Source organism: Schistocerca americana, chromosome 3 (genome assembly GCF_021461395.2).
Source record: "Schistocerca americana isolate TAMUIC-IGC-003095 chromosome 3, iqSchAmer2.1, whole genome shotgun sequence".
Taxonomy (NCBI): domain Eukaryota; kingdom Metazoa; phylum Arthropoda; class Insecta; order Orthoptera; family Acrididae; genus Schistocerca; species Schistocerca americana.
The window spans coordinates 28,647,509-28,661,320 of record NC_060121.1 but is presented as its reverse complement, the minus strand read 5'-3'; the positions used below and the strand labels follow the sequence as shown (position 1 = coordinate 28,661,320).

Below are 13,812 nucleotides of genomic sequence, written 5' to 3'. Positions count from 1 at the left end.
TTCAATATCAGTTTCATCGCATATATTTTGTACTGAGGACACACAGAATTAATGATGTCCAGCTTTGCTTTGACACCCTCAGTAATATTCCCAACAAGAACAGACGGACATAGTGTGATAGCATTGATAATTTATTTCTTAAGGCAACTGTATTTTGTGAAATATATATAAGCCTCATTATTTACTTATTCCCCCGTCAACCACTTAGTGCAATAGTATCAGACATGTCAGAAACATTACAGAAATAATATACAGGGTGATTCTTATTAACATTTGAAAACTTCTGAAGCGACGTAGATGACACTGAGACAATTCATTTGATATAAGACACACAGAGTTGCAAATGTCGGGAGATACCCCAAAAGTGGATGGCAGCCATGTGATGTGTCCAGGTAACATAACTAACCACTTGTGCAGTCACTGGGCTTGTTGGTTCTACACTTGTTGGTCCAAGGGCTCTGTTACACACTACTCCGCTAGTGTACTCTGTATTCATTTTCACATTACCAATGTGACACAGTAGTACTTGCAGTAGTGGTAATCCAATATGATAATTAATCATTTTACATTTACAAAAACAGAGTAGTCTGGCGGAGTGATGTATAGCAATGCCCCCTATGGGCGAGGGTGTGTCGTCTGGTGATGTCACATGTTCAACATTTGCCATTCCAATTTTGGAGTATTTCTCAACATTTGCGAGACACACGTGTTGTATCAAATTACTTGTCTCTGTGTCATCTACGTCACTTTGAGGGTTTTAAAATGTTAATAATAATCACCCTGTATACAGATAAAATATTAACAAAATAGGATAATATAAAATGAGAATAGGGCAGGAAGTGGTTTATCTGGTAACCTTAATCAAATAGCAGCAATAAAGCATTAGTCCAGTTTGAATAAAAAGGGGAAAGTAAAATTTCATAGATATGTATGTAAATGTCAACTCACAGTACTAATAGAGAATTCGTGTGATGAGAAATGGGGAGAAGTTTACTATGAACACACATTATATGAGAAATTTGTTTTCTAGAAATATGCCTACATCTTTATGAATCCAATAATCGTGTACACTGAGTCGGGGAAACATACGTTTGAAGCCCAGAGAAAGGCGGGCCTACATTTGGGATCAAAATATCCTCCAGTATGAAGATATAGCATTATTTAATGCAAAGGACTAGCTCTAATAAAGACTTTAAAATGTATTACAAGAAGTATTGAAAAATTCTTCACTTTATCATGTTGTTGTTGTTGTTGTTGTTTTTGTTGTGGTCTTCAGCCCTGAGACTGGTTTGATGCAGCTCTCCATGCTACTCTATCCTGTGCAAGCTTGTTCATCTCCCAGTACCTACTGCAGCCTACATCCTTCTGAATCTGCTTAGTGTATTCATCTCTTGGTCTCTCTCTACGATTTTTACCCTCCACTCTGCCCTCCAGTGCTAAATTTGTGATCCCTTGATGCCTCAGAACATGTCCTCCCAACTGGTCCCATCTTCTTGTCAAGTTGTGCCACAAACTCCTCTTCTCCCCAATTCTATTCAATTCCTCCTCATTAGTTATGTGATCTACCCATCTAATCTTCAGCATTCTTCTGTAGCACCACATTTTGAAAGCTTCTATTCTCTTCCTGTGCAAACTATTTATCGTCCATGTTTCACTTCCATACATGACTACACTCCATACAAATACTTTCAGAAACGACTTCCTGACACTTAAATCTATACTCGATGTTAACAAATTTCACTTCTTCAGAAACGCATTTCTTGCCATTGCCAGTCTACATTTTAAATCCTCTCTACTTCGGCCATCATCAGTTATTTTGCTCCCCAAATAGCAAAACTGCTTTACTACTTTAAGTGTCTCATTTCCTAATCTAATTCCCTCAGCATCACCCGACTTCATTTGACTACATTCCATTATCCTCGTTTTGCTTTTGTTGATGTTCATCTTATACCCTCCTTTCAAGACACTGTCCATTCCGTTCAACTGCTCTTCCAAGTCCTCTGCTGTCTCTGACAGAATTACAATGTATTCGGCAAACCTCCAAGTTTTTATTTCTTCTCCATGGATTTTAATACCTACTCCGAACTTCTCTTTTGTTTCCTTTATTGCTTGCTCAACATACAGATTGAATAACATTGGAGATAGGCTACAACCCTGTCTCACTCCCTTCCCAACCACTGCTTCCCTTTCATACCCCTCGACTCTTATAACTACCATCTGCTTTCTGTACAAATTGTAAATAGCCATTCGCTCCCTGTATTTTACCCCTGCCACCCTCAGAATTTGAAAGAGAGTATTCCAATCAACATTGTCAAAAGCTTTCTCTAAGTCTACAAATGCTAGAAACATAGGTTTGCCTTTCCTTAATCTTTCTTCTGAGATAAGTCTTAGGGTCACTCACATGTTCCAACATTTCTACAGAATCCAAACTGATCTTCCCCAAGGTTGGCTTCTATCAGTTTTTCCATTCGTCTGTAAAGAATTCGCATTAATATTTTGCAGCTGTGACTTATTAAACTGATAGTTCAGTAATTTTCACGTCTGTCAACACCTGCTTTCTGTGGGATTGGAATTATTATATTCTTCTTGAAGTCTGAGGGTATTTCGCCTGTCTCACACGTCTTGCTCACCAGATGGTAGAATTTTGTCAGGACTGGCTCTCCCAAGGCTCTAATGGAATGTTGTCTACTCCGGGGGCCTTGCTTCGGTTTATGTCTTTCAGTGCTCTGTCAATCTCTTCACTCAGTATCATATCTCCCATTTCATCTTCATCTACATCCTCTTCCACTTCCATAATATTGTCCTCAAGTACATTGCCCCTGTACAGACCCTCTATATACTACTTCCACCTTTCTGCTTTCCCTTCTTTGCTTAAAACTGGGTTTCCATCAAAGCTCTTGATATTCCTGCAAGTGGTTCTCCTTTCTTCAAAGGTTTCTTTAATTTTCCTGTAGGCTGTATCTATCTTACCCCTAGTGAGATAAGTCTCTACACCCTTACATTTGTCCCCTAGCCATTCCTGCTTAGCCATTTTGCACTTCCTGTCGATATCATTTTTGAGATGTTTGTATTCCTTTTTGCCTGCTTCATTCACTGCATTTTTATATTTTCTCCTTTCATCAATTAAATTCAATATTTCTTCTGTTACCCAAGGGTTTCTACTGGTCCTCGTCTTTTTACCTATTTGATCCTCTACTGCCTTCACTATTTCGTCCCTCAAAGCTACCCATTCCTCTTCTACTGTATTTCTTTCCCCCATTCCTGTCAATTGTTCTCACTTTATCATAAAAAATGCAAAACCCACATACTGTGCAGAAAAAAGAAGTTCAAAACTGTAGAAACAGGGTAAGGCCAAGCAAATGATATAAAAATTGAATCATTGGCTACTGAATTCAGTGAATTTTTCCTAACAGCAGCTGAAAACACAAGAGTGAGAAAATGATCACTCAATTGCACACCCTCAGATTTACTTAGCCAGGCATTTGTAAATCACCTGTTAGAAGGACCACAGAAATCATTAAGTCACTAAAAGTAGTAACTCTTCTGGCTATTTCAATTGCTCAGGAAAATTATTAAAAACTTGGCAGTGCCGTCCTTGATTTATCTTTGTAACCAGTCAATGATTGAAAATGAATCACCTGAAATCCCTGGAGTATTCAGTAGTAATACCCATTTACAATCATGGAGATAAGTATCTAATCTTTAATTGTTGATCCCTCTTCCTCATTTCTGTGTTCTTACAATTTTTTTGAGAAAATGGCTAACAAGAGAATGTTTAACCTCCTTTTTAAGATTAACCTCTTAATAACAGCTGAGTTTGGCTTTCATAATGGGTTGTCTACTGAGAAAGCATTATATGATACCCAAAACTCAATTCTGGTCTAAGTAAACAACAAAAATTACACTTTTGAAATTTTCTGTGATCTTGTGGCAATTTTTGCTTGTGTTTTATCAGAAAACTCTACTAGGAAAACTAAAATGGTATGGTGTTAAAGGCCTTCCTGTTGCATACATGGAGTCTTACCCTAACAATAGAAAACAGAAGGTTACATTCCCAAATGATACAACAAGAATAAGGAATCATGGAATGAATCATTCAGGGAAACATTAAATATAGTGTGCCACAAGGATCAGTGCTCGAACCCTTTCTATTCTCGATCCACGCAAATGATTTATGCGGGATACTGTAGGACTCTTCAAAAACTTTAGTGTCTCGTGATGACACAAGCATATTGATAAAGTACCAGACACAGCAAAGAGAATAACTGTTTCACAGCCAACAGTACAAAAACTGATATTACACTGTTCCATTATAAAACTGACTTACAGGGACTGTGAGTATAGATCAGTGGCTGTACACTGGTTGAAGGTGGAAGTGTGAGGTGTGAAATTCCAAGGAATCGAGATGGATAACAACAGAGGTGGATTTGCTAACTGAAAAGCCCGCTGCTACCTGGATTGTTCTGAGAATGACTTACATATCTACATCTATAATCCGCAAATCACCATGAGGTGCATAGCAGGGGTACGTCCCATTCTACCAGTTCTTAGGGTATCTTCCTGTTCCATTCACGTACGGAGCACGGGAAGAGTGCCTCTGTGTGTGTGCAGTAATTGTTCTTATCATACCCTCAGGCCACCTCTGTGAGCAATACATAGGGTGTTGTAGTATATTCCTATAATAATTATCTAAAGCTAGCTCTTGAAACATTGTTAATAGACTTTCTCGGGATAGTTTACATCTATCTTAAAGAGTCTTCCGGTTCAGTTACTTCAGTATCTCTGTGACACTCTCCCCCCGGATTAAACACACCTGTGATTGTTCATGCTGCCCTTCTCTGTATATGATCAATATCCCCTGTTAGTCCTATTTGATATGAGTCCCGCACACTTGTGCAATATTCTAGAAGTGGTCGCACTAGCAATTTGTAAGGTATCTTCTTCAGAGACTAATGGCGCTTCCCCAGTATTCTAGCAATAAACCAAAGTTTACCCTCTGCTATACCCACAGCTGAACCTATGTGATCATTCCCAGGTATTTGTATGAGTTGTCTGATTCCAACAGTGACTCATTGATGTTATAGTCATAGGATACTATACCTTTTTGTTTAGTGAAGTGCACAATTTTACATTTCTGAACATTTAGAACAAGTTCCCAATCTGTGCACTACATTGAAATCTTATCAAGATCTGACTCAGTATTTATGCAACTTTTCTCAGATAGTGCTTTGTTATAGATAACTGCATCAACTGTGAAAAGACTGATTTTACTGTTAATATTATCTGCAAGGTCACTAATATACACTGTGAACAGCAAGTGTCCCAACACACTTCCCTGGGTCACACCCAAAGTTGAAGTTACTTCTACATCTGACAATGACTCTCCATCCAAGATAACATGCTGCATTCTCCCTACCAAAATGCCCTGCGTCCAGATAAAAATTTCACTCGATATCCTATTTGACCGTACTTTTGACAATAAGCCTGGGTGTAGTACTGATCAAATGTTTTTGAGAAATCAAGAATAATGCATCTACCTGATTGCTTGATACAAAGCTTTTACTACATCATGTGAGAAAAGTGTGAGTTTGGTTTCACATGATTGATGTTTTCATGCTTTTTGGCATTGAGGAGGTCATAATGTTTGAGCTCAGAATATGTTGTACGTTTCTACAAAAATCGATGTCACGGATATTGGACAGTAGTTTCGTGGATCACTTCTACTACCCTTCTTGTTACATGGGTGTGACCTATGCCTTTTTCCAAGAACTGGGCATGGTTTTTTGGTCAAGGGATCTACAATAGATTGCGGTTAGAAGAGGGGCTAACTCAGCTGCAAATTCAGTATAGAATCTACAGGGACTCCATTGGGCCCTGGAGCTGTGTTCAGTTTTAACAATTTCAGCTGTGTGTCAACACCACTGTCACTAATACTTATTTCACTGACTCTTCTAAATGGCTTGAGGAGTAAATTGGAGTAATTCTCCTTGGTTTTCCTTTGTAAAGGAACGTTTGGAAATGGAGTTAGTCTTTTCAACTTTTGCTTTGCTACCCTCAATTTCAGTCCCTGTCTCATTTGCATAACACCGTAATTTCTTTGGGTTGTGTAAAAGATCATTTGAAAGTATTCTGTGACAGGAGTCATTGAAGGCGTCACACATTGCTGTCTCGAGAGCCAAATGCGTCTCTCTAGCTATAGCACTATGCTTCACTTTACATCTGTTTTGCAGTGGTCTTGTACTTTCAATATGGTTTTATGATATGATCTTCTGGGACAAGGCACCTAATGTCTAATGTGAAAAAGTACTTATTCTGCAAAAGCATGCATTGATAAACATTGTTTGCACAGGAAGTAAGTCAGCAGTCAGCCACAATTCAGTCTGTACATTCTTGCAGATCTAGACTTCAGCTGCAGTGTAGCTTTCATCAGTGTATATGATATGAGTCAAGTAGACAAACTTTGAAATTTTGTTATTGTAGTTTGAGTGCATTCTCTATGAAAATATATTTGCAATCTATGTTTTCTCTGTTTTCCATTAGTATTGCTTTCTTTATACACAGTCTACTGACGTTAATCTGACCACTACCCACATTCGACATTGACACGCAATAAGCACTCGAGGACGACACGTTGTGGTGTGCGTACTGTAAGACCTTCAGTACACACACCATCAGATTATTTGGCTTGTCGCTCTAACGAAGTAGGCGAGTGTCAGCAATATGTCTCGTGGTCTTATCGTGGTGTGTTTATCTTCTGCCATTAGGTCAGACGATAGAAATGCCACTTGCACGCTTAGAGTAGCAGATTGACGGTGACCAACTTTAAACAGAACTTGATTAATTTTCACACACATTTATTAAAATAAGAACAAACATAAACATTATGTAACTTGATTCTGGATGCTATTTACAATTGACAATCTGAAGTTCCTTTGGTCTGAGTACGTTAATCTTATTCTCACATATCTCTGATACTTGACAAAGTGTCTATACATTTATATTCATGGCTATGTACAGGCGCAGACTGAAACTTGACTATAGACTGGTACAGACTAATGTAGACTGGTGCAGATAAATGCAGACTGACTAATCAGAGGTCTGTACACTCGTTATAATACCTCACGCGTTCAGGTAATCACTGTGCGAGTGTGATCCGCGAGGAGAAAAGGTTCTACGTTAGCAGCAATCTCACTGGCTGCGTTACATATTAATACGCGGATCGGCGGAAGCAGAATTTGGTCCGTCTCTAAGGCAGCACCATCTCGTAGTGCGGAGACGGACGAGCGCTGCGCCTGCGCTGTTGTGCTTAGCGGGGAGCGCTCTAGTGGGAAAGCTGTGTACGCGCTGACTACGCGGAACTATGTACACACACATAAAATGTTGGGGTGATACGAAAAATTGTGTATTCATTGTCGTAATGCAGAAATTGAGTGATCTATCTGGCATCCATAAGTGCACGATCATAGGCTTTTGAGCCGAGGGTGGAAGCATTTTTGAAACAGATAAGTGTGTAAACTGTTTGTATGCTACCGCGATTAAAGTATACCATGTGCGGCAAAATGGCACTAACCAGAAGTGGCGCCAAGGCAACTGTGTTGCACCACAGGTTGCCGTAGGTGACAGGGGTGAAAAATAGCTGCGGAGATGTGTACAGGTGAATAAACGTGCAAGTGTCGAGCAAATGACCACCCGGATGAACCCACGGGCTACCACCGGTGTCTCCTCGGCGATCGTTCAGCAAAAGTTGGTGTGTATGGGGCTCCACAGCAGGTGCCTGGTTCGTGCATCTATGCTGACTGCTGTTCATTGGATGAAGGCTGGAATTTGCACACCAATACCGCAACTGGATGTTCACCGGGTGACGTCAGGTGGCCTTCGCGTACAGTTTTATAAGTGTGAAAGCAAACGAGGAGAAAGCATTACGGTCTTGCGGAATGTTTTAGCGTCATTCCCAGGGCGGTATTGTCGTGGAAGCCACAGTGAATCGACAGAATTGTGCACCTATCCTCGGGCCCGTGTTTAACCGTATATACAGCTCATTTACTCTGGTAGATATGATACTGCGTGAAGAGTTTGACAGAGCACTGAAGGACCTGAGTCGAAACAAGGCCCCCGAAGTAGACAACATTCCATTAGAACTACTGATGGCCTTGGGAGAGCCAGTCCTGACAAAACTCAACCATCTGGTGAGCAAGATGTGTGAGACAGGCAAAATACCCTCAGACTTCAAGAAGAATATAATAATTCCAATCACAAAGAAAGCAGGTGTTGACAGATGTGAAAATTACCGAACTATCAGTTTAATAAGCCACAGCTGCAAAATACTAACACGAACTCTTTACAGACGAATGGAAAAACTGGCAGAAGCCGACCTCAGGGAAGATCAGTTTGGATTCCGTAGAAATGTTGGAACATGTGAGGCAATGCTGACCCTATGACTTGTCTTAGAAGCTAGATTAAGGAAAGGCAAACCTACATTTCTAGCATTTGTAGACTTAGAGAAAGCTTTTGACAATGTTGATTGGAATAATCTGTTTCAAATTCTAAAGGTGGCAGGGGTAAAATACAGGGAGCGAAAGGCTATTTACAATTTGTACAGAAACCAGATGGCAATTATAACAGTCGAGGGGCACGAGAGGGAAGCAGCGGTTGGGAAGGGAGGGAGACAGGGTTATAGCCTCTCCCCGATGTAATTCAATCTGCATATTGAGCAAGTAGTGAAGGAAACAAAAGAAAAATTTGGAGTAGGAATTAAAATCCATGGAGAAGAAATAAAAACTTTGAGGTTTTGCAATGACATTGTAATTCTGTCAGACAGCAAAGGACCTGGAAGAGCAGCTGAACGGAATGGACAGTGTCTTGAAAGGAGGGTATAAGATGAACATCAACAAAAGCAAAACGAGGATCATGGAATGTAGTCGAATTAAGTCGGGTGATGCTGAGGGAATTAGATTAGGAAATGAGACACTTAAAGTAGTAAAGCAGTTTTGCTATTTGGGGAGCAAGATAACTGATGATGGTCGAAGTAGAGAGGATATAAAATGTAGACTGGCAATGGCAAGGAAAGCGTTTTGAAGAAGAGAAATTTATTAACATCGAGTATAGATTTAAGTGTCAGGAAGTTGTTTCTGAAGGTATTTGTAGGGAGTGTAGTCATGTATGGAAGTGAAACATGGACGATAAATAGTTTAGACAAGAAGAGAATAGAAGCTTTCGAAATGTGGTGCTACAGAAGAATGCTGAAGATTAGATGCGTAGATCACATAACTAATGAGGAGGTATTGAATAGGATTGGGGAGAAGAGAAGTTTGTTGCACAACTTGACTAGAAGAAGGGATTGGTTGGTAGGACATGTTCTGAGGCATCAAGGGATCACCAATTTAGTATTGGAGGGCAGCGTGGAGGGTAAAAATCGTAGAGGGAGACCAAGAGATGAATACACTAAGCAGATTCAGAAGGATGTAGGTTGCAGTAGGTACTGGGAGATGAAGAAGCTTGCACAGGATAGAGAAGCATGGAGAGCTGCATCAAACCAGTCTCAGGACTGAAGACCACAACAACAATATTCTGGGCACAATGACATCTACCGGCAGGACAATGCGACATCTCATTGTGGTTCGAAGAGCCCCAGGATGAATTTGCCGTACTCGGTTGACCGCCGTACTACCCGAATTTAAACCCAATCGAGAATCTGTGGGACCACGTCAGTCGGGTTATTCCTGCTGAGAAACCCAGCGTAGCTGACCACAGCACGTGAATCGGCACAGTTCCACACCCCCATCGGTACCGTCAGAAACCTTACTGACTCTCTTTTTGCACATCTCACAGTGATTTGTGTCATAAAAGATGGTTACTCAGGTGTCAGACAGGTGGTCACATTAATGTATCTCTAACATAGTGTATAATAATGTCCTGTGTTTGACCATACAGTTAACAGAATAACTACTAGTTTCTGCACAACTGGATAGTGTTGCTGCTCTGAAAATGTGGACTGAATTGACAAGCAACTGCTCCAGTTGCTAAAAAGTACTTACGTTTACTTCATGACCAACTTTGGCTCTTAGCCACACGGGATTAGCTGAGCGGTCTAGGGCGCTGCAGTCATGGACAGTGCGGCTGGTATCGGCGGAGGTTCGAGTCCTCCCTCGGGCGTGCGTGTGTGAGTGTGTGTGTGTGTGTGTGTGTGTGTGTGTGTGTGTGTTCGTGTGTTCCCATAAGATTTCACACACATTTGAACATTTTTTTTTGGCTCTTACATTGAAACAATTTTCTAGTAGAATCTGAAAACTGTATTGTGGTGAAGTAAAATCAAGTTTGAAAATTGCGCTACATTGAAGCAAACTCAAAATCATATGACTTCCCTTCAACGTAGCACAATTTTCTGGTTCCACTACAAAATGAGTTCAGTATAAACCCAAAACCAGTCCTCGAGTAAAATGTAGAACTTTTTATCAACTGGAGTGATTACTCATCAGTCAGAAATAATTGCTGCTAATGAGAAATTTGTGATCAGGCAGAGTAGAAAATTTTTGTTTCAGCAGCCGGAAGCAGTCGCCGCTGACAGGTGGCGACACACCACTGCGGCTGCAGAGACGGAGCAGAGGTTCGCACCGGCCACGTGGCACGGCGAGGCTGCAGACCGACCGCATTACCGGAGGCTGCCGCGGCGAGTCGGAGAGAGACTGCCGGTCCGATACATGCCGCTGTGCCGGAGCTCACCTTCGACAGTAGTAGGACAGCTCTGAGAATGGTTGCAGGAGATGGTCAGGGGAAGAATATTGATGATCTCCCAGATGAAATAATACTAGATGTATTTTCATTCTTCAGTTTTAATGAGCTTATAGACATCTTGCAAAATGTGTGTGTGCGATGGAAGAGATTGGCACACGACCCGGTGCTCTGGCGTGGCAAAGAGTATATCATCAGAGGAAGGTAAGCAGTTATTGTTAATGTTCTGTTGTTGCTGATAGAGTCTTCAGTCCAAAGAGTGGCTTCAGGTAGCTCGGTTGTCATCAGTCCAAAGAGTGGCTTCAGGTAGCTCGGTTGCTAACCTATCCTGTGCTTAACTCCGTTTTCAAATGTTCCTTTACAAAGGAAAACAGAGGAGGATTGCCACAGTTTAATCCTCATACCGCTGAAAATGTGAATGAAATATTATTGGTGTCAGTGATGTTGAGAAACAGCTGCAATTGCCAAAATTAAACAAAGCTCCAGGGTCTGATGAAATCGCTGTCAGATTCTATACTGATTTTGCAGCTGAGTTAGCCCCTCTTTTAACTGTAATCTATCGTAGATCCCTCGAAAGTGAGGTATCTTGAACGGAATGACATCCTCGATGCCAGCTAGCACAGATTTCAACACACTGATCATGAGAAAAGCAACTCGCAATTTTCTCACGTGACATACTGAAAACTTTGGATCGAGGCAACCAGGTAGGTGCAGTATTTCTCAGTTTCCACAATGCATTTGACTCGTACCACACCTACACTTATTGCCAAAAGGATGATCGTATGGGGTATCGAGTGAAATTTGTGAATGGATTGAGGACTTTTTGGTAGGTAGCACACAACATGTTATTTTAGACGGAGAGGCTTCATCAGATGTAGAAGTAACTTCGGGTCTGCCCAGGGAAGTGTGTTGGGACCCTTTCTCTTGATGCTCTACATTAATGCCCTTGCAGATAATATTAATAGTAAAAATCAGCCTTTTTGAAGATGATGCAGTTATCTGTAATGAAGTACTGTCTGATAAAAGCTACATAAATATTCAATCAGATCTCGATAAGATTTCAGTGTGGTGCAGAGACTGGGAACTTGCTCTAAATATTCAGATATGTAAAATTGTGCACTTCACAAAACGAAAAATGTAGTATGCTATGACTATAATATCAGTAAGTCACTGTCGGAATTGGCCAACTCGTAAAAACACCTGAATGTAACACTTTGTAGGGATATGAAATGGAATGCTGACATAGCTTCAGTGATAGGTAAAGCAGTTGATAGAATTGTGGTTTATTAGTTTCATAACATACATAACCATTTGATCCAGGTACAGGATAGACATCAAAAGTTGGGTAAAATTTACTGTAAACATAGAAAGCTGATCTTTACATACAGAATCATAATAATAATACAATTTTGTTTTATATGCACAAAAGGTAGAGATAATAATGACAACAGTAATAAAAATAGTATCTAAAAATGTAACACTAAATTGCCCAAACTCAAATTATCATGTCATCCTCTAAAAATCCTTCTATCGAGTCACAGTAGCATTTCTCTCCCAGAAACTGATGTAGCATTATTTTTAGGATCTCTGGCTTAACATTAAATATATTTTTGCCCATTAATTTATTATATGTTGTCATCCTCATATACTGTGGAGCATGTTCATATTATTTCAATTTGTGTTTAGGGAGCATAAAATTATTTTTATTTGTTGTGTTGTATGTGTGGTTAAAATGATTTTCCTCAAATAATTTTTGCCTGCTGTGTAGAAAGATAATAATTTCATAAATGTATATGGAGGGTAGAGTTAGGATTTGCAGTTGTCGAAATAATGGGTGACAAGATTCTGTTTTCTGTGTGGTACACATGTATCTGATATTCTTTGTCTGAAGTTTCAGTATATGAGAAATATTAAAAATAAATTATACCATACCTAATGACAGATTCAAAATAACTACTGTATGCTATTTTTCGTGTAGACATGTCAGTAGAATTTGCAAGTATCTGCACTGCAAATGCAAAACTGCTTAGTTTATTTGATGAGTCAATATGTGTGTTCCAGTTCAAGTTCTTGTCCACATTTAGTCCTTGGAATTTGACAGTGTCAACTTCTTCGTAAGTTGATTATTGTGTGTTATTTTAAGCTCTGTGCATTTTAAGTGTTTGGTTTGGAAATGTACCATATGGGTTTTTGCAATGTTCAGTTTCAACCCATTTAACTGGAACCAGTTTTCTAGAGTATCCAGTGTGCTCACAATGAGGCTTGGAATTTTTTCTGCATCGCCATCTTCAATTAAAACAGAAGTATTGTCTGCAAACAGAAGTGATGGGGAATTGATATTTGTGGAGAAGTCATTTACATAGAATAGGAACAAGATTGGCCCCAAAATGGAGCCTTGAGGCACACCTTGTGATACAGTATTCCACTTCGGAAAATAACTCATCACATTTGAAGTGACAGTTACCCTTTGTTTTCTGTTCTGCAGGTAAAATGTAAGCCATTTGAGAATATTGCCCGTAATTCCATATTTATCTAATTTATAGATGTGCAAGGGATGTTTTACAGAGTCGAAAGTTTTAGTAAGATCACAGAAAATACCAGCAACTTTACTCCTCTGGTCCAGTGCTTTGCATATCTTTTCAGTAAAGTTATTTATTGCATCCAGGGTGTTTTTTCCTGGTTGGAATCCAAATTGATTATTTATAATAATATCATTTTTTACAATAAAATTTTGCATCTGATTTGCAACTACTTTCTCAAACACTTTCAATAAGATTGGAAGAATAGAAATAGGACAATAGTTTCCCATTTCTTCCCTCGACCCTTTCTCGAACAGAGGTGTGACTTCAGCATACTTCAACACATCAGGAAAGCATCCCTGTTCAAAATATTGCTTAATTATTTTAGTTAGTGGAGATGCTATTATGTGATACACTGCTTTTATCACTTTAGTCGGTATCCCATCCCACCCAACTGAATATTTTTAATGATAGTATAATATTTTCCACGTGCTTTATTGAGACTTTTTTAAAATCTGTGAGATACTCAGCTCTTTGCTGGAGTCCAAAGGGGTTTACTTTGCTC

At 39.7% G+C, this 13,812-nt stretch overlaps 1 long non-coding RNA gene across 1 annotated transcript in view; it reads left to right on the top strand.

Annotated features, from left to right (window-relative positions):
- The window catches only part of LOC124607352, a 54,404-nt gene that overhangs the window by 5,829 nt on the left and 34,763 nt on the right, over window positions 1–13,812 (top strand). Inside the window, exon 2 of the long non-coding RNA XR_006978817.1 lies at window positions 10,539–10,932. This is a non-coding gene — a long non-coding RNA (uncharacterized LOC124607352). The remainder of the gene's footprint in view (window positions 1–10,538; window positions 10,933–13,812) is intronic.